At 43.2% G+C, this 27,280-nt stretch overlaps 1 protein-coding gene across 2 annotated transcripts in view; it reads right to left on the bottom strand.

The window, feature by feature from the left end:
• Positions 1–27,280, bottom strand: part of PC (pyruvate carboxylase) — a 629,184-nt gene that overhangs the window by 533,626 nt on the left and 68,278 nt on the right. Inside the window, exons 1-2 of one of the 2 annotated variants that reach the window (XM_063437446.1) lie at positions 13,896–14,008; positions 1,925–1,961 (exon numbers count right to left, since the gene is read on the bottom strand). The gene's annotated coding sequence lies outside the window, so the exon portion shown is untranslated. Of the gene's footprint in view, positions 1–1,924; positions 1,962–13,895; positions 14,009–27,280 lie in introns of those variants that run through there. The other variant, XM_063437445.1, reaches the window with a different exon arrangement.

Raw genomic sequence — 27,280 nt, 5'->3', positions numbered from 1 at the left:
GGGATGCAGTGGGAGCAAGGGGGGGTAGTGGCTCCCAAAACCCTCCCAAACCTTACCTTTCTGGTGGTCCTCTTGTAAGTCTGCTCAGGGCAGCTCCGCACAGCTCACTGTGACTGGTGATGTCACTTCCTGCAAAACAAGCCTCACGGAGCTGCCCTGAGCAGTGTTACAGGCAGCTCAGTGAGGCGGTGTTTGGAGACAGGCACACTGTGGGGCAGCCTAGTGGGGTCTTTGGAAGGCCCCTTAGCTGCCCCTCAGTATGCCCTGCACGGAGGGAGAACATTTTTAGCAGCAGGGGCCCGCGGACGGCTGTGCGGGCCCCTTGCTGAGTGCAGGCTGGCTGGGGAGATTGTTTAACTCCCCAGCTCAGCCATTATTTACTGTAGCAGTATGTGGGGCTCGGGGCCCCCCAGGACCGCCGGGCCCATGACAACTGTTATGGTTGTCATGCCCTGATGGCGGCCCTGCTCAGACAATGTATGGGAGTTAAATAATGCAAACTATCTTCCCCTTCTAGAAGTGAAGGGTCTGCAGAATTTAGAGATGGAATATCTGACAATTCTACCTATATGTCTGCATTAATATATTTAAAAATTATGGACTTGCCTAGTATTCTATACCTCTTTGAGACTCTCCCCATTTATCTCCCGCAATAATTCTTCTCTAAAGTGAAGAAGGCCTTCTCTTCCCTTATTTGGAGTCTCACCCTCTAATTGCTTTCCATATTCTAACCAGGGACAGAGCTAGGCAGGGCATGAACATGACCCACATTTACCCTTTTTACATCGTTGCTGAGGGAGTGGAAGTGACTTTGCCAAGAAAAATCTTGACATGAACTTGAGCAGAGCTTCCCCAGGAACACCCTCCAACCTCTTCCATGGCAGACTTGTCCTGTAAGCACACCCTATAATATGGACAGTACTTTGGTTGTGCAGGAAATTTAGGCTTATCCCGCACCCTTCTCTGGAGATCTCCCCTTTCTTCCCAATAAATAACACAAGAGTTCCTGGCAGGGATGCACTGCTCTCACAAGCCTCATCGCACCCTTCACTCCATCCTCATTGACAAACATATTCCTAAGACCTCGGACCTGATCGGATTCAGGAAACCAACCTTGCTGGACTTACTCGGCTTCTCTCAACTCACCCACTTTCTCATGATGACATTGCTGACCTACTGAGAAATTAGAAAGTTGACCCAATTTGAGGAAATCTGTTTTGTTCCAAAGGTGAACAAACATCCCATCTCAAAAATGCTTTGAGTCAAAAGGTCTCACCAGATGAGGTTTCCTTATCAGAGTTCCTGGGCGTCAAAATACAAAAACTCACCCCCAAGTGATTGGACAAACATCTTTCAAAGTAAGTAAGCCTTAACAAGCATGAGACTTTTTACAAGAGGGTTTGTTAGGTGGTTCAAAACTCTTGCTACGTTACACTTATTTATTTTCCCAGAGGGTTCATTGGAACATATTTGGTGGTTTTGCCTGGAGATACAGCCCTTTTGGAGGAAGGTGATTGCTGTCATTCAGACCGCTCAAGCCATGTTGTCCACCTCGCAAATCCTTCTGGGTGGTCTAACTCATTCAAAGACTACACACACACCCTAAATTGAACAATCAGATTTGTTAACTATTTTAACTTTCACCGGTTCCTTTAGTTTTTAGTGCTTTTTTTTTTTTTTTTTTTTTTAAATGTTCACACTGCAGTACTTTGAACAGACATCTGTCTGTACACCTGTTAATAGTTGTTAACCCTGTGACATTACTTGCATCTTACTAATCGTGATGTACAGCCCTTTTAGCTGAATTAAAGCTTACAAAACACACACTTTTTAATAGATGAGTTTTTTGACAAACTGGATTTAAAAAATAAAAAAAATAAAGCAAATGAGCAGTGTGTGCAAAACACAGCGGACACATTCTTACTTTGGAAGTTTAGATGCGTTAATCCCAGACAGCAAATCTGAAAAATAGAAAAGAAAATGTTTAAGTTTAACAAAAATAAAAAAATAATAAAAAAACACAACTCTAAGCAGCATTTTCCTAGGTGGTTTTATATGTCAATGCCAACTTCTAGATAGATGTGCACATTTATTTTTTTTTTTATTTATTTTGCTTTTGTTGTAAAGTCAATAAAACACATTGGAAACAGAAAATCTGACTTGATAAAAAAAATCTCAAAGAGTGAAAGTGTGACCAAAAAACCAAAAACAAAAAAAAACATTAAATCCATCCTAGACTTTTTAAAGACTTTCATGGTAATTTTTTTTTTTTTTTTTATTATATTTTAAGACATTTTGTGTTACTCCAATAAATACACCAGGCATATATACAGCTTCCACTTTATATAGATATCTCTCCCCATATCTATCGTGCGCTCTCTCTCATAAATATATATATATATATATATATATATATAAATGAGAGAGAGAGAGAGAGAGAGAGAGAGAGAGAGAGAGAGAGAGAGAGAGAGAGAGAGAGAGAGAGAGAGAGAGAGAGAGAGATCTATACACACACTGTGAAGTGCAGGGAGACCTGATCCTCTTCTCCCTGTGTAAAAAAATAAATAAAAAATTATGTTAATTCCCAGCCCCCCTTTCCCCTGCTTTAATAAAATTAACCCCTTCCCTGCAAATTGATCACTGACTACAGTGATCAATTGGCAGGGTATACATTTTAATGTCATCAGATTTTTGTAACCCCTGAGGGTTCATTTTTTATTTTAACCATCAGGGGTTAAATTTATTTTATTAATTATTTCAAATATTTAAAAATTATATAATTTAGCTAGCTGGGATGGGTGGAAGTTAGTGGGGAATTGGGGAATTTGTTGTTAGTCTAACTAGAGGTCAGCGTTAAAAAAAAAGTTTTAAAATAAGCTTTAAAAAGGTTAAAAAGTTTTAAAAAATGTTTTTGTAACGTTTAAGTAAAATAAAAAAAATTATAAAAAAATTATAAAAAAATATATATATTTTTTTAAATTATAAAAAAAATATATATATACCACCCCCTTTACCCAGTCTAAATACAAATTAACCCCTTTCCTGCCAGTTGATCACTGCCTACAGTGATCAAAATACAGATCACAGTATTATACTGTAATCTAATTTCTTTTAATCCTTGAGGATTAACTTTTATTTATTTTTTAACCCACAGGGGTTCAATTTATTTAATTAATTTAAATATTTTATAATTATATATTTTGCTAGCTGGAGTGGGTGGGAGTTATGGGAAAGGGGGGAATTTACTGTTAGTGCTGCTTACTGTACTGCTGGTTAGGTGGTTAACGGTAATAAAAAAACTTTTCCTGTTCGTCTGCTAGCAGCTATTCGTGAGGTTCCAGTTCGGGAGTTTGGAGTGCTATTTGTATGCAGTTCGCGAGTTTGGAGCGTTCCCTTGTATTCAGTTCGGGAGTTTGGTGTTCTGCAGTAGCTGTGCCTGTATCTCTGGAAGGGGAAGATCTTCTAAACGGCGGTTTAACCCCTTTATGCCCGGGGTGCTGTTACAGTACATATGAAATGTACAAAATGCCCAGCAAAAATGTAATCTGTATGTAAAAAATGCCCCAAATTATTTTTTACCACATACTTTGGCATATATTGGTGAAAAAACGGGGGCATGTTAAGGCACAATATGCACCACATGATATACCCTGGAGTGTCTACTTTTACAAATGGTAGGCCTTTGTGGGGTTTTTTTGAACAGTCAAACTGCTATAATACCCCAAATTGAAGCATAGGCCCATTAAATCCGCCTCTCAAAATTCTACTGTAAATGTTGAAACAGACAGGTCTCCTATATGGCACTGTAGCTTCACGAAAAAGTGCTAGAGACATACAATGGGGGTATCGGTGTACTCAGCAGAAGTAACTGAACACAAAATAAAACTTTGTACACGAATAGCACACACCAACTTTACAAAATACACATGAGAAGTTCTTTGTTAAAAGTTTGTGTGCCAAAAACAACATTTTACTCCAATATTTAGCAGAGATTGGCAGTAAAATGGCTACATAGAAAGTGTCAAAACAACCTTAGGACAATAGCCTGTGATGTCTACTTTATATAAATATATACTTTTGTATGGCAATTTTGTTTTCTTTTATGGCTATTAAGCTTACAAGACAAAACATACCAAATTCTAAAATCGCTCCATATTAAAAGTATGTTTTACTCCTTGTGCTTTGTGACCTGTAACTACCAAAAGAAAATTTAAAATCCCAGACACATTATATATTCTGTAAATCAGAACAACTAAATGAATTTATTTTTAATTACTTTCTTTAACCTTCACTAATTATGCACACATTATTATTGCAAAAAAAAATCTAGTCGTAAACAGGGCTATACATAGGACACGAGTTCACAAATTTAGGCTGGAAGAAAGGAGATTTAATTTAAGGCAAAGAAAAGGTTTTTTAAGAGTAATAAGAGTAATAAGGATATGGAATTCTCTGCCTGAAGGTGGTTTTATCAGAGTCCATACAGATGTTTAAACTGCAATTGGATAAATACTTGCAAAAACATAACATACAGGGATATCATTTCTAATTAGTGGGGTAATAGCTGCTTGATCCAAGGAGACATCTCACTGCTATTTTGGGGTCAAAAAGGAATTTTTTCCTAGTTTGTTGCAAAATTGGAAGCGCTAAAGACTAGGTTTTTGGCCTTCTTTTGGATCAACAGCAAAACCATATGTGAGGAAGGCTGAACTTGATGGACGCAAGTCTCTTTTCAGCTATGTAACTATATGGCACACAGGAACAGAGGGGTTGAGGGCCCTGCTAAATGAGCTTACATGCTAGAGGGAGTGGGGTAAAGTGACACAAAAGGTAAGGATAGTATTAGACTAATGACAGTTGCAAGAGAGGAATCAGTCTGGAGTTATTAACAGTTTAATTGATACCATCACTGACAAGCACACCCCCTTTCAAAGTGAGCATGTTAGTTCAATGAGCAGAGCCCCGCTGAGAGCTCTAGCATGAGAAAAAAGGCCCTGTATTTCTTCAGCACATCGCAAGCAAATGTAAAGACACTTGCACTGTGTTTGCTTTTAACTTGTTTCTGGTGTCACCATAAGTGATTTATATTTATATATATACACACACACACACACACACACACACACACACACGATTCAGAGTGTATATGGGGTAAGGGATCAAGCTTGTATCTGGAGCGTAATGTGTGTAGTGATGCAGTGTAAGGGGCGCAGTGTGTTGGGTGTGCTGTGTGTGTGTAAGAAGGGGTGCAGTGTGTTTAAGAAGGGGTGCAGTGTGTGTGAGTGTGTTCTTATCTACCATCATATTTTATGCATCTAATTTTCTTTGTTAACTCACTGAGGGTTATTTTATATATTATACGTGTGTGTAAATGTTTATTTAAATGTTTTTTTATTTAAAAAAAATGAAAAAGCATATCCTCCCCTCCCTTCTTACCTTTATCTTTCATCTCCTCACTGGCCCATGAAGGCACACCGCAGGGCTGGTTTACGGATGGCGCCTGCTCTGCATGGGCCGACAGGGGAGATCTGTGATCTGTGATCTCCCCTGTCGGCCTCGGCCCATGTCCATCGCGGCCCACTGGCATTTGCCCGGTATGCCTCATGGCCAGTCCGGACCTGCATACAACTAGAATGCAGCATTAGTGAAATGGTAAATTAAATGAACACTATAGGGTCAGGAACACAAACATGTATTCTTGACCTTATAGTGCTAAACGCACCATTTAGGTGGCTAGTCCCCCACTTAGCCCCCTTAAAAGCAATTCAAACTCTCCTTATTTCCAGCGCCACGTGGGTCACGCCCCCCTTTGTGACATCAGAATTGCTGATTGCCCATGGGGAAAACACTGGATGGGATAAAATCAGCAAGGAGGCGGGACCGAACACTGTTCTGGCCAATCAGCACCTTCTCATAGAGATGCATTGAATCAATGCATCTCTATGAGGAAAATTCAATATCCCCATGCAGTGTGTGGAGATGCTGAACGGCAGTGCTATCTACTGTGCAGCACTGCCCCAGGAAGCACCTCCAGTGGCCATCTGAGGAGTGGCAACTGAGAGATGTCCCTTAGGGCAATGTCTCTGAAGGCAGTGTTTAGTGTTTGCATTAAAACGCCTGAAGGCAATGATTACACTCACCAGAACAACTACAGTAAAGGATCACTATAGTGTCAGGAAAACAAACCCGTTTTCCTGACACTATCATCCTTGGGGGACCTTCACCCTCAGGGTCCCCCTCTCGTGGCGTTGAAGGGGTTAAAACCCCTTTAGCGACGGGCTTCCTCGGCGCTGGTGACCTCTCCTCCCCCGCCGACGTCAGCTCCCGAGTGGAGCAGAATGCGCATGCGCGGCAAGAGCCGCGTGCGCATTCAAACAGTCCATAAGAAAGCATTTCTCAATGCTTTCCTATGGACGTTCTGCAAGCTGGATGCGAAATCCGTATCCAGTGTCGCAGAAGCGCCTCTAGCGGAGGTCAGGAAGACAGCCACTAGAGGTTGGATTAACCCGGCTATGTAAACATAGCAGTTTCTCTGAAACTGCTATGTTTACATGTGAAGGGTTAAAACCTGAGGGACCTGGCACCCAGATCACTTCATTGAGCTGAAGTGGTCTGGGTGACTATATAGTGTCTCTTTAAGCTCTAGTTGTTCTGTTGACTATATTGTCCCTTTAGCTAGCCTGCCTTTAAATTGTAAAATCGTACTGTAGCCAAGTCTGTAACAAGATACAGCTATGCAACACAACTGTTGCAGCTAAATTGAAACATGTTTCAAATGGATAGAAAGTGCTTGGTAATTCTAAAGCTACTGCAGAGTTACAGAGCTGCCTGAAGATTTACTAGATGGTATGGCAGCTATGCCTATAAGTTCCCTGATCTTACCCAGCCAATACTCCCTCCTCAGATTAACTTATAAGAATCCTTCCATCACTATACCTCCCCCCTAATAGCCGAGATCCCCAATAAAAAAAAAAAAAAAAAAATCAGCCATGCATAGTGAGTGATGAAATGTGCACAGTGGCAAAAAAAAATAATAAAAAAAAAAGTGATTGCATTTCGGCACTGCCAACGCGCCTTCATCTGGGGCACTGAAGCAGGCCGCCTCACTGTGAGTCCTTATAAGTGATAAGAGTCCGAGACACAAACCTAATACAACCAGAGTCTCCAATGGGAGGGTACTACGAGTTACATTCCTCCCCTCTACGCACTTGTCCTCTTCATGTATGAACATCATTGGAGTGAAAAGAAAACCTCCGGGACATATCTACTAAATATGGATTTTACAAAGGTATTTTTTAAAATATCAATACTATATCACGGTTTGCCTGTTTTACCATCCGCGATATTTAACTTGCGCATGACATTAATGCATCAATAGTGCAGATGTTTGAACAAACGTATTCCGGTTGTGATCACATTAGAAAACCAAATACAGGAAAATATCATTAAAAGTATATTTGAATTTAACCCCTTAAGGACACATGACATGTGTGACATGTCATGAGTCCCTTTTATTCCAGAAGTTTGGTCCTTAAAGGGTTAAGTATCCTTCTGAGCCTACTCTCTAACAGGGATTAGTTATAATCTATAAATAAGCCTAAATTGGCACATGGATAATATTATTAACAGTAAATCATACATTCTGAACCAACCTACAGAGAAAATTATCGGTTCTATATTAAACTGTAAACTAGTTAGTGCAAGATATAGGATTTATTGCCAAAAAGAACAGAGTTAACTGGATGGTAAAATGGCATTCTTATATAGAATTTCTAAAGATTTAATACTGCTCATCCGTACTCCATCGGAAGCTCTATTGTAATAGAACTATAGGTCACAGTGACCATATGTTGTATGACTAAACTATCAATATGGAACTACAGTGCTTTATATATTGGGTCCCTCTAAATAATACATGTTAAAGTGATATTTATGATATTTACAGTATATAAAGTCTCTTTCCTCAGTGTATAACTTGATAAATACACTAATATGTCCGAAGTGCCAATTTATGGGGTGAACATGAAACCCTCATTCAGGCCATTGTGTGCCAAGGCATCCAACATTTATATCCAGTAGCATTCTCTTATTTTTGAGGGCTCCATCAAGGTTTCCACCCCTTTTGCCCAAAGACACTTGATTAATGCCCGCAAATTTTAGACCTCTCGGGGAGTCTTTACGATATGCCCTCTACTGGTAGGATCACAAGGATATTTCAAATATACCTTTATTAAAAGCGATTTTCCTGTATTTGGTCTTCTAATGTGATCACAACTGGAATAAGTTTGTTCAAACAGCTGCACTATTGATGTATTAATGTCATGCGTAACTTAAATATAACTGATGGTCCAACAGGCAAACAGTGATATGGTATTGATTTTATTTTTAAAAATTATCAAAGAAGACTATGCACCTTTGTAAAACCCACATTTGGTAGATATGCCTCTGAGGTTTTTCTTTTCGCTTAACCACTCCTCCAATGATGTTCATACATGGAGAGGTCAAGTGAGTGGAGGGGTGAATGTAAGCTTAGTACCCTTCCCCTTGGAGACTGATTGGTTGTATTAGACATGTGGTCTTGGACTCTTATAACTTATAAGGACTCACAGTAAGGAGGCCCGCTTCAGTGCCCCAGACGAAGGTGCATTAGCAGCGCCGAATCATGCATGTGGCAATCACTAATTTTTTGCCACTTTGCACATTTCTTCATTCAAGATGCACGGTTGATATTTTAAGGATCTCGGCTATTAGGTGGGAGGTACAGTGATGGAAGGATTCTTATAAATGAATCTGATTAGCCGGGTACTATCAGGGAACTTACAGGCATAGCTGCCTTACCATCTAGTTAATCTTTGGGCGGTCTGTAACTCTGCAGTAGCTTTAGTATTACCAAGCGCTTTCTATCCATTTGAAACATATTTCGATTTAGCTGCAACAATTGTATCGCATAGCTGTATCTTGTTGCAGACTTGGCTACAGTACTATTTTACAATATAGAGGCTGGTTAATTGACCATTTCACTAATGCTGCATTCTAGTTGTATGGTATGTGTACCGTTGGGAATATATTCCCAGTCTATTTATAGGTGGTTTCCTTATTGCTTTGTTCTCTACTTAGAGTATTTATTACAGAGTCAACTCCATACGGCTGTACTTTATGACTGCTATTCAAAGCTGCTTAATTAAAAAAAAAAAATACAATATATATATATATATATATATATATATATATATATATATAGATAGATAGATAGATAGATAGATAGATAGATAGATAGATAGATATTCTAATTCTAATAGTGGAATATGAAGGGATAGGGCCTGTGTTTTATTTTTATTAAATGTTATAGTAAGAAGTTTTACTAAAATCTGATAGAGCTTCTTCTTAATATGCCCTTTCTGTTCAGGCCCAACCCTTCCAACAAAACCTCCACTGACTTCCACTATGCAGAGGTCCATCTTAAATATTCTACTCTTTTATAAAAATTCATACCTTACAAAATTTAAGGGGTGTGATTGAGGGTGTGCCAAGGGTGAACTGTAGTGATGTCCCGGACGGTTCGCCGGCGAATAATTCCTGGCGAACATAGCATGTTCGCGGCGACTGTACCTCACATTCAGCAGACACATTCCAGTCAATAAGCAGCAGATCCTCCCTTCCAGACCCTCCCACCTCCTGGACAGCATCCATTTAAGATTCATTCGGAAGCTGGATTTTATTTTTCAATTTTTTATTTTTTTTTAGTGCATATAAATGTTACAAGCAGATACTCCCCCCAGACACCCTGTGTTACTGCAGATACTCCCCCCCAGACACCCTGTGTTACTGCAGATACTCCCCCCCAGACACCCTGTGTTACTGCAGATACTCCCCCCCAGACACCCTGTGTTACTGCAGATACTCCCCCCCAGACACCCTGTGTTACTGCAGATACTCCCCCCAGACGCCCTGTGTTACTGCAGATACTCCCCCCCAGACGCCCTGTGTTACTGCAGATACTCCCCCCCCAGACGCCCTGTGTTACTGCAGATACTCCCCCCCAGACACCCTGTGTTACTGCAGATACTCCCCCCCAGACACCCTGTGTTACTGCAGATACTCCCCCCCAGACACCCTGTGTTACTGCAGATACTCCCCCCCAGACACCCTGTGTTACTGCAGATACTCCCCCCCCCAGACACCCTGTGTTACTGCAGATACTCCCCCCCCAGACACCCTGTGTTACTGCAGATACTCCCCCCCCAGACACCCTGTGTTACTGCAGATACTCCCCCCCCAGACACCCTGTGTTACTGCAGATACTCCCACCCCAGACACCCTGTGTTACTGCAGATACTCCCCCCCAGACACCCTGTGTTACTGCAGATACTCCCCCCCAGACACCCTGTGTTACTGCAGATACTCCCCCCCCAGACACCCTGTGTTACTGCAGATACTCCCCCCAAGACACCCTGTGTTACTGCAGATACTCCCCCCCAGACACCCTGTGTTACTGCAGATACTCCCCCCCCCAGACACCCTGTGTTACTGCAGATACTCCCCCCCCCAGACACCCTGTGTTACTGCAGATACTCCCCCCCCAGACACCCTGTGTTACTGCAGATACTCCCCCCCCCCAGACACCCTGTGTTACTGCAGATACTCCCCCCCCAGACACCCTGTGTTACTGCAGATACTCCCCCCCCCAGACACCCTGAGTTACTGCAGATACTCCCCCCCCCCCAGACACCCTGTGTTACTGCAGATACTCCCCCCCCCCAGACACCCTGTGTTACTGCAGATACTCCCCCCCAGACACCCTGTGTTACTGCAGATACTCCCCCCCCCCCAGACACCCTGTGTTACTGCAGATACTCCCCCCCCAGACACCCTGTGTTACTGCAGATACTCCCCCCCCCAGACACCCTGTGTTACTGCAGATACTCCCCCCCCCAGACACCCTGTGTTACTGCAGATACTCCCCCCCCCAGACACCCTGTGTTACTGCAGATACTCCCCCCAGACACCCTGTGTTACTGCAGATACTCCCCCCCAGACACCCTGTGTTACTGCAGATAACCCCCCCCCCCAGACTCCCTGTGTTACTGCAGATACTCCCCCCCTGACACCCTGTGTTACTGCAGATACTCCCCCCAAGACACCCCTGTGTTACTGCAGATACTCCCCCCAAGACACCCCTGTGTTACTGCAGATACTGCCCCCCCAGACACCCTGTGTTACTGCAGATACTCCCCCCCAGACACTGTGTGTTACTGCAGATACTCCCTCCATACACCCTGTGTTACTGCAGATACTCCCTCCAGACACCCTGTGTTACTGCAGATACTCCCCCCAGACACCCTGTGTTACTGCAGATACTCCCCCCAGACACCCTGTGTTACTGCAGATACTTCCCCCCCAGACACTGACACAGAGCAGAATATGGACTGTTCCTCCTACATAGGGTCACATGGCAGATATGGATTGACACCTGTCCTCAGGGACCCTGATACACACGGGGGGGGGGGGACCTACTGCCCTCCCCCGCGCCCCCACCCCTGCGCGGTGGGTGGGGGCCATAAATCACAATGGGGGGGGACCTACTGTCCTCCCCCCCCCGGCCCCCACCCCTACGCGTTGGGGGCCATAAATCACAATGGGGGGGACCTACCGTCCTGCCCCCACCACCACCCCTGCGCGGTGGGTGGGGGCCATAAAAATAATGAGGGGGGGAACCTACTGTCCTACCCCCTGGCCCCCACCCCTGCGCGGTGGGTGGGGGCCATAAAAATAATGAGGGGCGACGACCTACTGTCCTTCCCCCCTGGCCCCCACCCCTGAGCGGTGTGTGGGGGCCCTAAATAAAATCCCCCCCCCCCAATCAAAGGTGACTAGGGGTCCCCAAGCCCCTAGTCACCCATCCCCCCCAACCCAAAAGAAGTTACCCCCTACCTCCGTGTGTATATTATATATATATATATATATATATATATAAAATATATATAATTATCTACATATTATATATGTATGTAACGTCATACAAAGTGTATTTTAATATTAATATAAGTATATATTAATATTAAAATACACTTAGAATGACGTTATATATAATATGTATATCTATTATATATATATATAAATACGTCTAATTAAAATAATAAATAAATAAAATAAAATACTGAAACAAAATTTAATATAAATTATACATGCATATGTAATTTCATTCTAACTGTATTTTGTTAATATATATATATATATATATATATATATTTATCTATATATAAAATACAAATAACCGCAAAAAAAAAAAAAATATATATATATATATATATATATATATATATATATATATATATATAGATATATATATATATATATAGATAAATACATATAATTACATAAAAGATTACATTAGTATACACTTAGAATTTAAATACCTATAAGTGCATATATATTAAAATTCTACGTGTATATTTAAATAATCTTTTAACGTAATTATGTGATTTGATTAATTAAAATTTGATTGACATGCCTGACAACACAGGGAGAAATGGCAGAGAATTTAATTCGCAAGCACTATATTTGACCCTGTAACTCTCCAAGACACCATAAAACCTGTACATGGGGGGGTACTGTTTTACTCGGGAGACTTCGCTGAACTCAAATATTAGTGTTTCAAACTGGTAAATTGTATTACAACGATGATATTTTAAGTAAAAGTGAAGTTTTTCGCATTTTTTACAAGCGAACGGCACTTTTATGGTCTATATTATTGTTTTAATGTTTTACTGTTTTAAAACACTAATATTTGTGTTTAGTGAAGTCTCCCGAGAATAACAGTACCCCCCATGTACAGGATTCATGGTGTTTTGGAAAGTTAGAGAGTCACATATAAGGCTTGCATTTCATTTTTTTCACACTGAAAATGGCCAGATTGGTTATGTTGCCTTTGAGAGCATATGGTAGCCCAGGAATGAGAATTACCCCCATGATGGCATACCATTTGCAAAAGTAGACAACCCGAGGTATTGCAAGTGGGGTATGTCCAGTCTTTCTTAGTAGCCACTTAGTCACAAACACTGGCCAAATATTCGTTTTTTGCTTTTTTCACACAAAAACAAATATGAACGCTAACTTTGGCCAGTGATTGTGATTAAGTGGCTGCTAAAAAAGACTAAACATACCCCACTTTCAATACCTTGGCTTGTCTAATTTTTCAAATGCTATGCCATTATGGGGGTAATTCTAATTCCTGGCTACCACACCGTCTCAAAGGTAACATTACTAATCTGGAAAATTTCAATTTGAAAATGGAATGTTCTATATTTGACCCTGTAACTTTCCAAAACAACATAAAACCTGTTAATGGGGGGTACTGTTGTACTCGTGACACATCGCTGATTACAAATATGTGCATTTTTTTGCAGTAAAACCTAACAGTATTATGACATTCACAGCTAAAATGCCAGACAGAAATACAAATTTAAAAAAAAAATCTTATTTTCTCAATTTTTTTTTACTTTTATTCATAATAAATTATGTTCCATATATGAATAGTTAATGATAAATTAAAGCCCTGTTTCTCCTGAACAAAATGATCTATAATAAGTGTGGGTGCATATAATTTGAAAGAGGGGAACTACGGGTGAACAGACATAGCGCAAATTCTAGTTTTTGTTTACGTTTTGTTTTGATCAGAACGTGTACTATTGACTCCGTCCTGAAGGGGTTAATAAAAGGAAGACTATATTTAAATGGGATATTTATTTACCCCCTGTGGTGTTTGGCATCTAATAATAAAACAAGACAGTGGCTGACACTTTTGGAGCTATTGAATATTTGTTAAAGACCCCAATGGTGATTTTGCCGCTTGCAGTGTGGTGGTCACACTGCAGGAAAAGGCGAGTTTTACATACCTGAATCTGACCGTTGCAGCATTTGTCATCTTCCACACAGCCCTCTTCAGCTCCTGGCACTTCATCTGCCAGGAGTCTGCAAAAATACAACACACATCTAGAGAAGATCCTGCATACACAAAGTATTTTTCCCCTCAGCCATCAGTAGGGACGGCTGAGGATTTGACAAAGATCAACAGCGGTAGCTCTACCGTTTTGTCAAGCAAAGGAAAAATGCATAAAACCAAGTATTTATTACTTTGAAATTCCAATGCAGGCAAGAAATTTGACAGTGACATGACATGTCATTTCTGATTTTGTCATTTCTGACAATGTCACTGTAAGGAAAAAGAAAAAAAATATATGTAGAAAGTTTGCAGCTGTAGGAAATAAGAATAATTACTCTAGAGGCAACAAAAGCCTCTTCATGAATAGCTCATGTGTACTTTGGAAAGCTCATTTAGCTTCTCCATTGAATGAGTCTCTTGTAATTGTTTTCTACAAACTATTCAGCTGATCTCAGCATTACAGTGCTCTGATCTGCTTCCAAAACTCAGATCCTTTCCTAAATGACACCATGTGCCTGGGATTTCTGAGCGCTTTCTCACTGGCACATTGAATTCTGCAGACCTTCTACATATTCAGAGAACATTTTTGTTCACATTAACTGAAGTACATTCTGTGCTGAATAAAGGTAGCAGTTTAAGTTGGCAACTATATAGAATATTGATTGGAAATCACATTTCTTAGCCTTCTGAAACAGCACACAAGATAGTTTTTAAAAACTGCAGGAAAAAGAGGACACCAGTAACCTGCATTTCTTACTAGTGGGGCTGCAGGAGGGGACTCAATCGACTAACTTTAGTCAATATTTTAACGTCAGTGTTCAACAAAAGAATTAGGTTGTAAAACCATCAGGTCCTGGAGTTTTGCTGGGTTTGAGGAATTTAAGTTGTTCTGTAGTACTTCCAGCTGACAAGACTGAGTAACTTACAAAAATCTTAGCAGGGTGGTTTAAACTGTAGGAGTGTTTAAAATCTTCAGTGAAGTCTAGAAGATGTTGAGAGTCTTCATACAGTGAGGTGTAATCATTAAAAATATCCTTGTCCATTATACTATGGGACAAGGAACCTGAAGAAGAATGCTGAAAGATCTTTTTTTTGCAGTATCGGCCTTACTACCTTCCTAATAAAATCTATGCTTAATCCACATAAGCTTTAGAAGTATTTGCTAACATTAAGGAGGAGCAAGATCTCCTCCCCCCACCCCCCCGCTAATTTATATTTATTGACTTGTTTTTAACATTACAAAGTTCTAAAATGTAATAAGTACAGAATAGACTCTTTCCATGGTTCAACTCACGAGGCACACTTGTGATCAGGGCCAGTGCAAGGATTTATGACTACACAGGCAAAAAAAAAAAGTGTTCAAATTGTTTTATTGATACTCTCCAAATTAGAAAAATATCATCTATGTACCTTTTTAGAGGACCAAGTCCGCGCCATATTCATGGCCATTGTAAATAAAGTGCTTTTCCCAATATGCCATGAATAAGTTGGCATAACTTGGCACGAACTTGGTCCCAATTGGTACCCTGACTTGAAGATGAAAGTCACCCCGGGACCAAAAATAATTATTTAAAATCTAAAAGGGACACTCCAGACACCCAGACCACTTCTGCCAATTGGAATGATGTAGGTGCCAACTCCCATTACCCTTAACCCCTTAAGGACACATGACATGTCTGACATGTCAGGATTCCTTTTTATTCCAGAAGTTTGGTCCTTAAGGGGTTAAAGGGACACTCCAGGCACCCAGACAACTTCTGCTCATTGGAGTGGTCTGGGTGCCAACTCCCACTACCCTTAACCCTGCAAGTTTAATTATTGCAGTTTTTCATAAACTGCAATATTTACATTGCAGGGTTAACTCCACCTCTAGTGGCTGTCTATTAGACAGCCACTAGAGGTCACTTCCTGGGTTCTAGCACAGGTTTCCTGTGCTAGAGCGTCGCTGGACGTCCTCACGCTGTGTGAGGACCTCCAGCGTCGCTCAAAACCCCATAGGAAAGCATTGAAATGATTTTTCAATGCTTTCCTATGGGGAGACGTAATGCGCATGCGCGTCATTTCCGCGCATGCGCATTAGGTCTCCTCGGCCGGTGAGCGAGATTAGTCTCGCCCACCGGCCGACGTAATCATTAGGAGGAGCGTCGCGGAGGCGGAGACAGCGGCGAGGGACATCGCCGCTGTCCCAGGTAAGTGACTGAAGGGGTTTTCACCCCTTCAGTAACCGGGGATTGGTGGGTGGGAGGGAGAGGGACCCTCCAGTGCCAGAAAAACGGATCGTTTTTCTGGCACTGGAGTTTCCCTTTAAGCCTGCAAGTGTAATTATTGCAGTTTTTATAAATTGCAATAATTACCTTGCAGGGATAAGTCCTTCTGTGTTCTTAAAACACTAAAAAAGTTTTAAACTATGCTGGACGTCCTCACGCTATGCATGAGGACCTCCAACATCGCAGAAATCCCTATAGGAAAGCATTGAATAATGGTTTCCTATGAGGAGGTCTAATGCGCACAGCCATTGATGCGCATTAGGTCTCCCCGCCGGCGGGGGAGGAGCGTGGGCAGAGTCTGACCAAGCGCCGAGGGACATCGACGCTGGATTCAGGTAAGTCACTGAAAGGGTTTTAACCCCTTCATCAACATGGGTTGGGGGTGTGAGGGAGGGGGCACTGCAGGGACCTGCAGTGCTAAGAAAACTGATTTGTTTTCCTGGCACTGAAGAGTCCCTCTAATACCCTCCACAATAAAAGCAATTCCCTTTCAATACCCTTGAAAAATACCTCACGGATGAAAGTACACCTAGGGGTTTTACAAAATTCCCAACTTTAGAGAAAAAAAAAAAAAAAAAAGATTCATGAAAATTTGGACTTCCGCTCTAAAGTTCTTCTCAATCAATATGATAAATATTATCACACAAAGAAAATAGGATTTATTAGAGGTTGATAAATGATAAGAGATACAGACCCAGTTAGAACCATTTATTGGGACAAAAGGATTTTGAGACATGATCAGGAAAAGTAGAAAAAAAAAATTCAAAAAAATGAAAATTCTATTATACAAAGTAAAAAGAGTAAATATTAAAGAGATTTAGAGGATTACGCAAAAAATAGGATTAGAAAAATTCCTAAAGGGAATAGAGATCGGGAAGCGAAGGATGTTCCAAAGTATAGACCTCTCCACAAACCAGAAATTCAGAGGAATCAAAACAGAAGTAATATAGAACCCCTACCACAAAGGGCAAGATATTTCCCAGCTACTCAAGAAAATAGACAGAAGGAATATAGAAATTTTAAATCCCAATGAAAATATGATACACAAATAAAATTCTTACAATTCTCCTACTCCATATAAAAAATAAATAAATATAAAAAAAAATTATTGGGAAGGGAGAACAAGAACACCGTCCCTTTCAAATTCCATTGAAAATTCGATATGAACGCCTTAAAAGTGATAAAGGGGAAGAAGTTATTTTAGGTCCAAGATGGGGGGAAAAAAAAAAAAGAGATCCTGCACAAGAAACTCCAAGGAAAAGACCAAGAAAATTAGACAAGGAACAAACAGTCTTGGAAAAATGGAAAACTTTAAGATATAAAAAATTTTAATCTTTCAAAGAAGGAATTATCCCACATTCAAATGAAGGTTTTAACAAAGGCATTTAAGTTTGCTCCTAGTTGTCCTGTCAATAAATTTGAAGCATACAGAGATAGTAACTGTTTTACTCATAAGTTATGTCTTAAGAAATGTTTTAATAGAGAGGAAAATTATGAAAGAGAAATAGTATCCTCGAATACTTCAGAAAAAAAGTATGGACGGATTTTAAACACATCAACCTGAAGAAAAAAAAATATTATATCCCCATTTTTAAAAATCAAATATGAATGTTTTTGAACAAGCATGCCTTGAGGAAATTTACAAAAAAAAACATTAACAAAATGTAATCATAATATATCTTTTAAAGAGAAAAAGGCAATAGAAACATGGAAAAAAAAATCCTTAATTATCATAAAACCTGCCGACAAAGGCATTGGCGTGGTTATTTTAGATAAAGATACTTACGTATATCCAAGAAATTAGGAAACAATTGCAAGATACTAACACATACCTAAAACTGAATAAAGATCCTTTAATTGAGATAATGGAAAATTATAAAAAAAAAAAAAAAAAATTAAAAAAAAGGTTTAAACTAAAATTTCGAATAAAGGGGAATTTTCATTTTTATTTATGGAATACACAAGGGTTATTTAAACTTTACAAAATCATCATAAAGACCCGAATAATCCTCCTATAGTGTCCGGGATCAAATCCAATTTATCTCCCCAATATATTGATTAAGACATTTCCATTGTTTTTACAGGACTCTATGGGTCTTCTAAATATGTTACAAGGTTTTAAATGGGATGATTTTTATTTTGTCACCTGTGACGTTACAACCTTATACACCATAATAGATCATGACAAGGGATGTGAAGCCATGAATATGGCGTGAATTTGGTCATCTATAAAAGCTACATAGATTGGGGCGTGGCTTGAGCGCCAAACGAGATGGCGGCTTAGAGAAGGAGCTCCGTACCCGAGACTCCCAATACCGCCCTGTAACCCGCTACAACCGTAACTTACCACGGAAAAAACCCGATCCAGACACAGCCCGAGAAGGTACACCCCCATTACTGCGGATGTCCAGCCGCAAACCCGGCAAACAGAGCCGCAGAGAGGCGATGTCTGTAGCCGACATGCTCAACACCAAGGCCTGCCGGACATGGCGCCCACAGAGACCAGGCCGCATCCCAGAGAGGAGATGAGAGCCCACCCGCATGGTCGGATGCCCCCCTGAAGCCTCCAACGCTGCGATCTTACAATCCCTGGCGGAGGTGAAGGGGCTTCTGGCAGCCGAGATTGCACGCACGGCGGCGGAGGTAAAGGCCGAAATCGCCGCCATTGGGGCCTGCACCACGGCCATAGAACAACGCATGGCCCGTATAGTTACAGCGCACAATGGCTCCACAGCAGCCACCAACACGCTGAAACAGCGCATCACAGACATGGAACTTGAATTAGAAGACATCTCCAACAGAGCGCGCCGCAACAACTTGCGCATCCGCGGCCTACCTGAATCTGTATCAGACGCTGAACTGGAGACTACCCTCGTGCACTGCCTCTGCCAAGGTCTGCCCGACATACCAGATCATCTCTGGCTGGTGGACAGAGTCCACAGAGCCCTCCGGGCCAAGGGCCCCAACAACAGCCCGCCCAGAGACGTAATCATTAAGTGGCACTATTTTCAAACTAAAGAAACCATCCTAAAATGCAGCAGAAAGCAAATATACAAATTGAATAGAATGGAGCTGCAACTATATCAGGACATAGCGTCGGCCACGCTACAGCGAAGGCGGGAATGGAAACCGGTCACAGACCTTCTCAGAGAAAAGGAAGTTCAGTTCGCATGGGGATATCCATTTAAGATAATTGCATTTCATGGCGCGAAACCTGCCGTCCTACTGCCCTCTATGGACGTGCAAGCATTCTTGAAGAGCATCGACATAACGGCTCCTGCGGACCTCCACATTCCCACAAGCAACATGGAGGGACTCACCCCCCTACCAGAAGCGTGGGGAGTTGACGGCTAGCGCGACACCTGCACAGGGGACTCCAGATGCGAAGGACAAAACGGGATCTAATGAAACACACAAGCTTCAGCTAATAATTCTACGCTTTTCATGTTTTTATTGTACTAAAGGTTGTTCATATCAATAAGGACATAGATAGCAAGGGGGAATTTGTGAATGCGGGCGAGGAGAAGAGGGGAGGGGGGGAGGGAAGGGGAGGCGAGCTGCGCCACGGGGGCCCTGGACAGCCATATAAGCACCAGCCCACCTAAAGATCAGAAGTGGGGCTGCTCAGGAACCCCTATCAACCATACACATGGCAACAAGCTGATTACGATTTCTTCAGCTCTCTGCCGCAGGGTGTGTGACCTCTCCTGTAACCAGCTAGGGTAACCAGTCTCTCACGTTTGAACCACCCCTTGTCCAGACGTGCGCTTGTATTAAAAAAAAAAATTATAATAATAATTTAATTAAATTAAAAAAATATTATTAAAAAAGGAGGGGGGTGGGGGGGGGGAGGGGAGAAACAGAAGCTTACAGTGCGGTCTCAACAATTGCTATGGGAGATCCGATGATGAGGAGCAGGAGGGGTTGAATACCTGAGAGGTTGATGTAAGTAGAGCAGAAACTCAGCCAGCATAGGGGGGGCCCCCATTGGCCTACCTGCCATACAAGCATAGGGTGTGAACTGAGCGGACGCCCCCTGCCCCATGGGTACCCACCCTACATAGGGCAACCTAGACGCAACCTCCTAACTACAGCCCTTAGACAAAAGAGTCTCACTAGCACAATAAGGGGGAAACAGCACCCAAAAAAAAATAAAAAATTGTTATAATAAAACATCGAATAATAACGAAAGGCCCTATATGCCTGCCCCGATCCTACCCTGCCCAGCAACTATAGCATGTGAACCCTACCAACGAAGGTTGTGTTTGAAATAAATGAGAGTCTCGACAGGGTGCTTGGCGGCTGGGCCTCCACCCCGCTTGAGGCGACTCCCTTAGCGTGGTGGATGCACACCCTCATAGCTCCTGGCGACTGGTAAGACCCGAAATTGTTATATTGTCATATTTTTACATTGTTATATCGACCCACTACAAAGAGGGTTGTATTGTAGAATTGTGAACGAAAAGCGCACTAACCAATACTAAATTGCATATTGCTTTCTCCTAGGTAGCAGACAACCTATCGTCTACTACCCCTTCTCTTAATCTTTTTTCCTCCCACTACTCTCTTGCTTCCCCCCCCCCCCCCCTACCATTTCCCCTGCAGAGGAGCTACAACACTATAAAAGAAACAGATAACATGGACGCTGACGGACAAGCCTCGGACCTACAGTAAGCAATCCGGCACAGCGTGAGTACATTTTTACGACACACATTGACAAAACATGGACCTCAAACTGACCTCATTAAATGTTAACGGACTTAATGCCCCTAACAAACGCAGGCTACTTCTCAGGGAACTATGCAGACAACAAGCAGACATTGCATTCATACAGGAATCCCACATACCACGCTCAGTTAAGAAGCAGCTAACAAACCACCTCTTCACGAAAGCATACGCCTCCAGAGCACCATATAAAAAAAATGGAGTGGAGATCCTAATACATAAAAGGTGCCCCATTCAAATCACGGGAACACATACAGACACTGAAGGCCTGTACGTGGTACTCACAGGCATGTTACACGCTAACACATACCACCTAATAAATGTGTACGCCCCGAATACCCCTACCCCACAGTTCTGGACGAATCAAGCAAACCTGATTGGGGACCTCCCAAGGGGGATACTCATCTTGGGAGGCGACCTCAATGCCACGGCCTGTCCCGCCTCTGACTGCAGTGGGGGCACACGCCTCCCCCGCTCGCACAATAGAGGAGCGCAAGATAAACTCCTACACCAGTTTATCCAGAGCACAGGCCTGCTGGATCCCTGGAGGGGATCCAGCACCCAGGGGAACGGGATTACACGTTCTTCTCCGCGGCACATACCACTTATTAACGTATAGACCTATTCCTCAAAAACAAACTCGGCATGCATTGGCTCAAGACCACCGTGATTAATCCCATATCATGGTCTGACCAAGCAGACATTGCAATAACCTTAAAAACCCCAAGCAACCACACCCACTGGAAATGGAGACTGAATGCCTCCCTCCTCCGGGATCCACACAGAAAGGAGGACCTCCAAAAAGAAATAGAGCTCTGCTTCCAAACTAATGACACCCCTGATGTATCCCCAACCACCCTCTAGGCGGCCCATAAAACAGCAATACGTGGACTCCTTATAAAGATAGCGACACGACAAAAAAAAAAAAAACACGAGAGGTTAGCAGAACTGCAAAAACAACTATGCAAAATAGAATTGCAACATAAACAAACGGCCACCCCGGCCACGACTAGAGAATTAACAAACACAAGAAGATCTCTCAGAGAACTCCTGACAGATGACGTTGCTAAAGACCTCATCAGAACTAAAAGACTTTTCTACGAAAAGTCCAATAAAATGGACACCCTCCTCGCGAGAGCCCTTAGACCCAGAACCACCAACACCTTAATAACAGCCATAAGAAACAAACATGGACAGGTCCTCACAACCCCTAAAGATATAAATGAGGAATTCACAAACTATTTCAAGTCCGTTTATAACCACTCCCCCACACTAGCAGGAGATAATGCAACATACGCAGCAGCGGTGACATCCTCTCGACGAAACCCAGCTTCCCCAGTTGGGGGCCGACCTAATGACACCCCTAGTAGATCCTATAGGAGCGGAAGAGGTAGAAAGAGCGATAGCAGGGCTCAAGGGGAATAAGGCCCCGGGCCCTGATGGTTTCGACGGCGCCTACTACAAGGCCTTCAAGGACGAACTCACACCCCACCTAACCAATATGTACACACAGTAGTCGGAGGGGGAGGCCCCCAACCCAGACCTTGCGACCGTGAATATCACACTGCTCCCCAAGCCAGGGAGGGATGCCACACAAGTCGCCAACTACCGCCCCATCTCGCTCATAAACTTTGACGTGAAAGTCTATGCCAAGGTGCTTGCAAAAAGCCTGAACCCCCTCCTTACCAAATGCATACATGCTGACCAGGTGGGCTTCGTTCCCACCAGACAGCTCTACGAAAACACGAGGAGAACTATCGACCTCATGTGGTGGGCTGGGAGGACTCGAACGCCTTCTCTGATCCTTTCCCTGGATGCGGAGAAGGCGTTCGACAGAATCCAATGGCACTACATGTTCGCGGTCTTACATAAAGCTACAAATGCCAGACTTTCATAACGGCAGTGAAAGCCCTGTACTCCAACCCCAGAGCGCGAACGCTTATCCAAGGCGCTACAGTGCGCCCATTTGCCCTGACAAATGGAACACGCCAGGGTTGTCCCCTCTCGCCCCTCCTATTCATAATAGCCCTCGAACCACTACAACAATGCATAAGAGCCCACCCCCACATAAAGGGCATGACAATAGCGCAGACAGAATTTGTGGTCTCCGCCTATGCAGATGACATACTGCTCACCCTCACCGACCCAATGCACTCAGTACCAAACCTCCTCACCCTCCTGGACGAGTACCAAATGTTTTCCGGCTATAAGATCAATTTGGACGAGTCAGTGGGCATGCCAATAGGACTGACAGAGACAGAGGTGACTTGGCTGACACAGACCACAAACCTACACATAAGTTCCCAACCCATCAAGTACCTCGGTGTAAAACTAACAGCCAATCCCAATGACCTCTATGCAGAAAACCAGAGACTTATGACACCCTCATAAGGGATCTAGATAAATGGCACGAAAAACCCATCTCATGGATAGGGAGAATACATAGCGTTAAGATGAACCTTCTCCCTCGCCTCCTGTTCCTTTTCCAAGCACTACCAGTCAAAGTAACTAAGGGAGATCTAAAAACATTACAAATGTCCATAGACAATTTTATATGGGCGTGCAAGAGGCATAGGATAGCCAGACAACCATTATATACTCCAAAGAGCATGGGGGGATTGGGGCTCCCAAACCTCTACCACCTTTCAGCACAGCTCGCACAAATCATTGAATGGCATTCGCAACTAGACGCACATAGATGGGTAGACTTAGAGACCTTGCTAATGAGCTCCGACCTTCCGCAGTTCTGGATATGGGTACCGCGACCCAACAGACCAGAGCTCCGTACGAGCTGCCCGGCCATCCTGAACTCGATCAGGATCTGGGACTCAACAGCACATACATATGCCCTAACACACCAAGTGTCACCCTTGACCCCATACCTCCGTAATAAAGCATTCCCGCTGGGACCAATAGCGAGGGATTTCCTTAACATTGAAAGTACGGACATACAGCGTTATCACCAACTCTATCAGGGGAACCCCATCAAAACATTTGACGACCTCAAATCATTAGCCCCACTGACCACGAAAGACTTCTTTCGTTATATGCAACTGCAAAACTTTGCGGGACAACCGCAGATACGCAAAGCCGCCAAGGCCAGATTCACCTTCTACGAAACATTATGCACGACCGAGGGACCACGTGCCGGCCTCATCACTCTCCTCTACACACAATTAAGCGCACCAACAAAAGACACACAAACACCCACATATGTGGCACAATGGGAAGCGGATATACAGCTACCCCTTGAGAGCGGGGAATGGCAAGACGTATGGGAAGCGGCAGCAAAGGTCTCCATTTGCGTCCTACACCAGGAACAATGCTACAAAACCCTAATGAGGTGGTACACTACCCCAGTCAAACTCTGCGGGATGGGTTAAACTACAGACATGTGCTGGAGGGGGGGTGGGGACAAGGGAACGTACTTCCACATGTGGTGGACATGCCCGAAAGCGAGCGCTTTCTGGAGAGAGATAGCCAAACTCCAAACAGAAGTGCTACACAAACACGTCCAACCAGACCCTGGAGCATTCCTCATTGCAAAACCACTAGATGCCCTGACACGCAGGGAACAAAAACTCTTCAACAAAATAAACTTAGCTGCCAGACGTGCCATGGCACAGACATGGTTGCACAACGACCTACCCCCAATGGACAGAGTGACCAGCAACATAAAAGAAGCCCACCTCATGGACAAACTCACAGCTCAACTCAGAGACACCTATCCCTCATTTCTCAAAATGTGGGAACCCTGGGAAGAATATACTAACCACTAGACAACATAAAACTTACACGCATACACACGGAGGAGCATTACATACATCTAAAGACAGATAGCCGTGACTCCGACTGCCAATAGTAGGCCCAACCCGCTCCCTCCTATCGTACCTCTCCCCACCCCCCACCTCTTTCTCTATCTTCCACCACCCTAAACCACTTTTCGTCTAATAAAAAGAAAATTTGTGCCTCAACTTCAGCACCCTCGATCGAGGCATAGGTACAGAAAGCAAAAAATATGGATAGGGAATGACACTAATTCACTACACTATGATGTAATGACCATGTACTAGTGAAAGTACCACCACCAACAACCGGAAGAACTGAATATATATATATTTGTGTTCGGGGCATTCTCATATGATATGGAATACTCTGGTGGAGAGTAATACAATAAAAGGAAATAGTCGGTTGAGGTGTGCCGAAACCGACGTATGCTGTAGGCCGGTAAATAAAGTGGGCTTACATAGAGGAAATATGAATAATGGGAGTGGAGGGTGGGGCTGTTCGTCTAGACCAACGAAGGTAAGTGAGGGAAGGGGGGAGTCCCTTAAGTAGGTCTATAGCCCCTCCCACAAATTCAGGCCCTGCCTTCCAACATATCTTATAATGTACCTCTAACGGGTATCGGGGTGGGACCATGTTACCAGCTGTATGTGGCCATCTTGATGTCTGTGTATGGCCGCCTGGATGCCCGCGCATAGACGTTTTGATGTCTGTGTATGGCCATCATGGTATATGTGTATAACCATTTTGACAGCTCTGTGTAACCACCCTGTTATCTGTATATAGCCGACTTGGTGTATGTATGTAACCATTTTGGCATCTCTGTATATCCACCCTGGTCTCTGTATGTAGCCGACTTGGTGTATGTGTATAACCATTTCGATATCTCTATGTGACCATTTCGGAATATGAGTAAAACCATTTTGATATGCCTCCCTATCTGCCTGACGAAACGAGCACAATGCTCACTTCTGTATCCAGTATGTGCATGACTTGACAAATAAAGAATAAAAAAAAAAAAGCTACATAGATTATATTTTTCTCATTTGGAGAGGATCAATACAACAATTTGAACACTTTTTTACATGGGGAATAAAATTAAAGATATTAGCAAAATGAATATAATTTTTTTTAGATTTGGAGATATGTACGTGTATTCACTATATTGTTAGAAACATCTATTTTAAACAGGTAAATCTGAATAGCTACATTGAAACAGATAGTGGTCATTACAAACCTTGGCTGAGGAATATCCCTAAAGGCCAGTTTAAGAATTTGTAGGAATTGTTCCGAACGGTCCGATTTTATTACTTAGGCAAATGTTCTGAAGGAACAATTTAAATAAATGGGATATTATGAGGACAACTTACAGCAAGGAATAAATTAAGTTTTGGAATTAGATAGATCTCCATTTCTGAAATATAATATATCTAAAGAAAATGCCCAAATTCCTCTTTTATTTTGCAAGTAACGCTAACTCTGAAGAAAATGGTCAATAAGAATTTCAATATTTTAATGCAAGATCATGATATGAACAAAACCTAGATTTTCAGGGGAACTAGGAATTTTAAGCAAATTTTAACAAAAAGTTTTATTGAAAAAGAACAAAAAAGGGGGGCGTGGCCTGACTGTGAAGCTGTGCAGTCGCACATGTTAAGGGCTCCTGGGCCTGGGCCTGAATACCGGCTAAAATCAGGGGCAATCTGCGCAATCCTGAACCCTAATTTACCACAAATTGCTCTGCAGAAGCTGGCGACCTAGGGGACACCCCACACGCCTAGAATCCCTGCCGGAATGACCGACCAGAGGCCTGGGGCCTGCACCAAGCTCGAGGGCAGCAGCAGATCTCCAGATGCTGGGTTCGCTGCACGCCACAGACCTCCTGCCAAACCGCAACCCCCCCCCTATGGACCGGCGGGGGATATCCCGGTCCCCACTGGGGAAGCCTCACCTCCACGAGGGGCATCGCTCCGTGAACCAGCAACCGCATGGCGCGTCCAAGATGGCCGCCAAGTCGGACCGCACGATCCTCTCAGACAGCCCAGAGAACCAAGCGTGGAGAATACAATTTGAGCACAGATTCAACATGGTGTGCCAGGCATTCTGGGACCGAATCCAGCAAAGAGCCCAAGACACCGCGCTCCCTGCAGAGCCAGGGACTCCAGCTCCCACTCGGGAACGCCAAAGCCACCCGGGGCCTGGTACTCGACAGAAGGGGAAACCCGCCGACCGCACAAGCAGACTAAAGCACTCTCCTAACATGAAGACACCTCGAACTGGGAACTCAGGGCAAACTGAACAAAAGCTCCTGACACGGGCAAAGAGGACACGGCCCGAAACACTGATACCGGAAAAAGCCAAGCATGCACACCGCAACCCACCCCAACCCACCAAGCCACATCACGGCACCGAGCCCCAACGAGAAACCAGCAGACTTATGCACCCCAAGACTGACAACCTACCAGACAAAGGAATTGGATGAACAGCCACATGCAGGCCCCTTGGGGTCATGCTCCACTTTGGGGGCAAGAGATGAACTGGCTTGCAGCTACATCTCCAG

The sequence above is a fragment of the Pelobates fuscus genome, chromosome 12 (genome assembly GCF_036172605.1).
Source record: "Pelobates fuscus isolate aPelFus1 chromosome 12, aPelFus1.pri, whole genome shotgun sequence".
Taxonomy (NCBI): Eukaryota; Metazoa; Chordata; class Amphibia; order Anura; family Pelobatidae; genus Pelobates; species Pelobates fuscus.
This window is presented reverse-complemented; position numbering and strand designations above follow the sequence as displayed.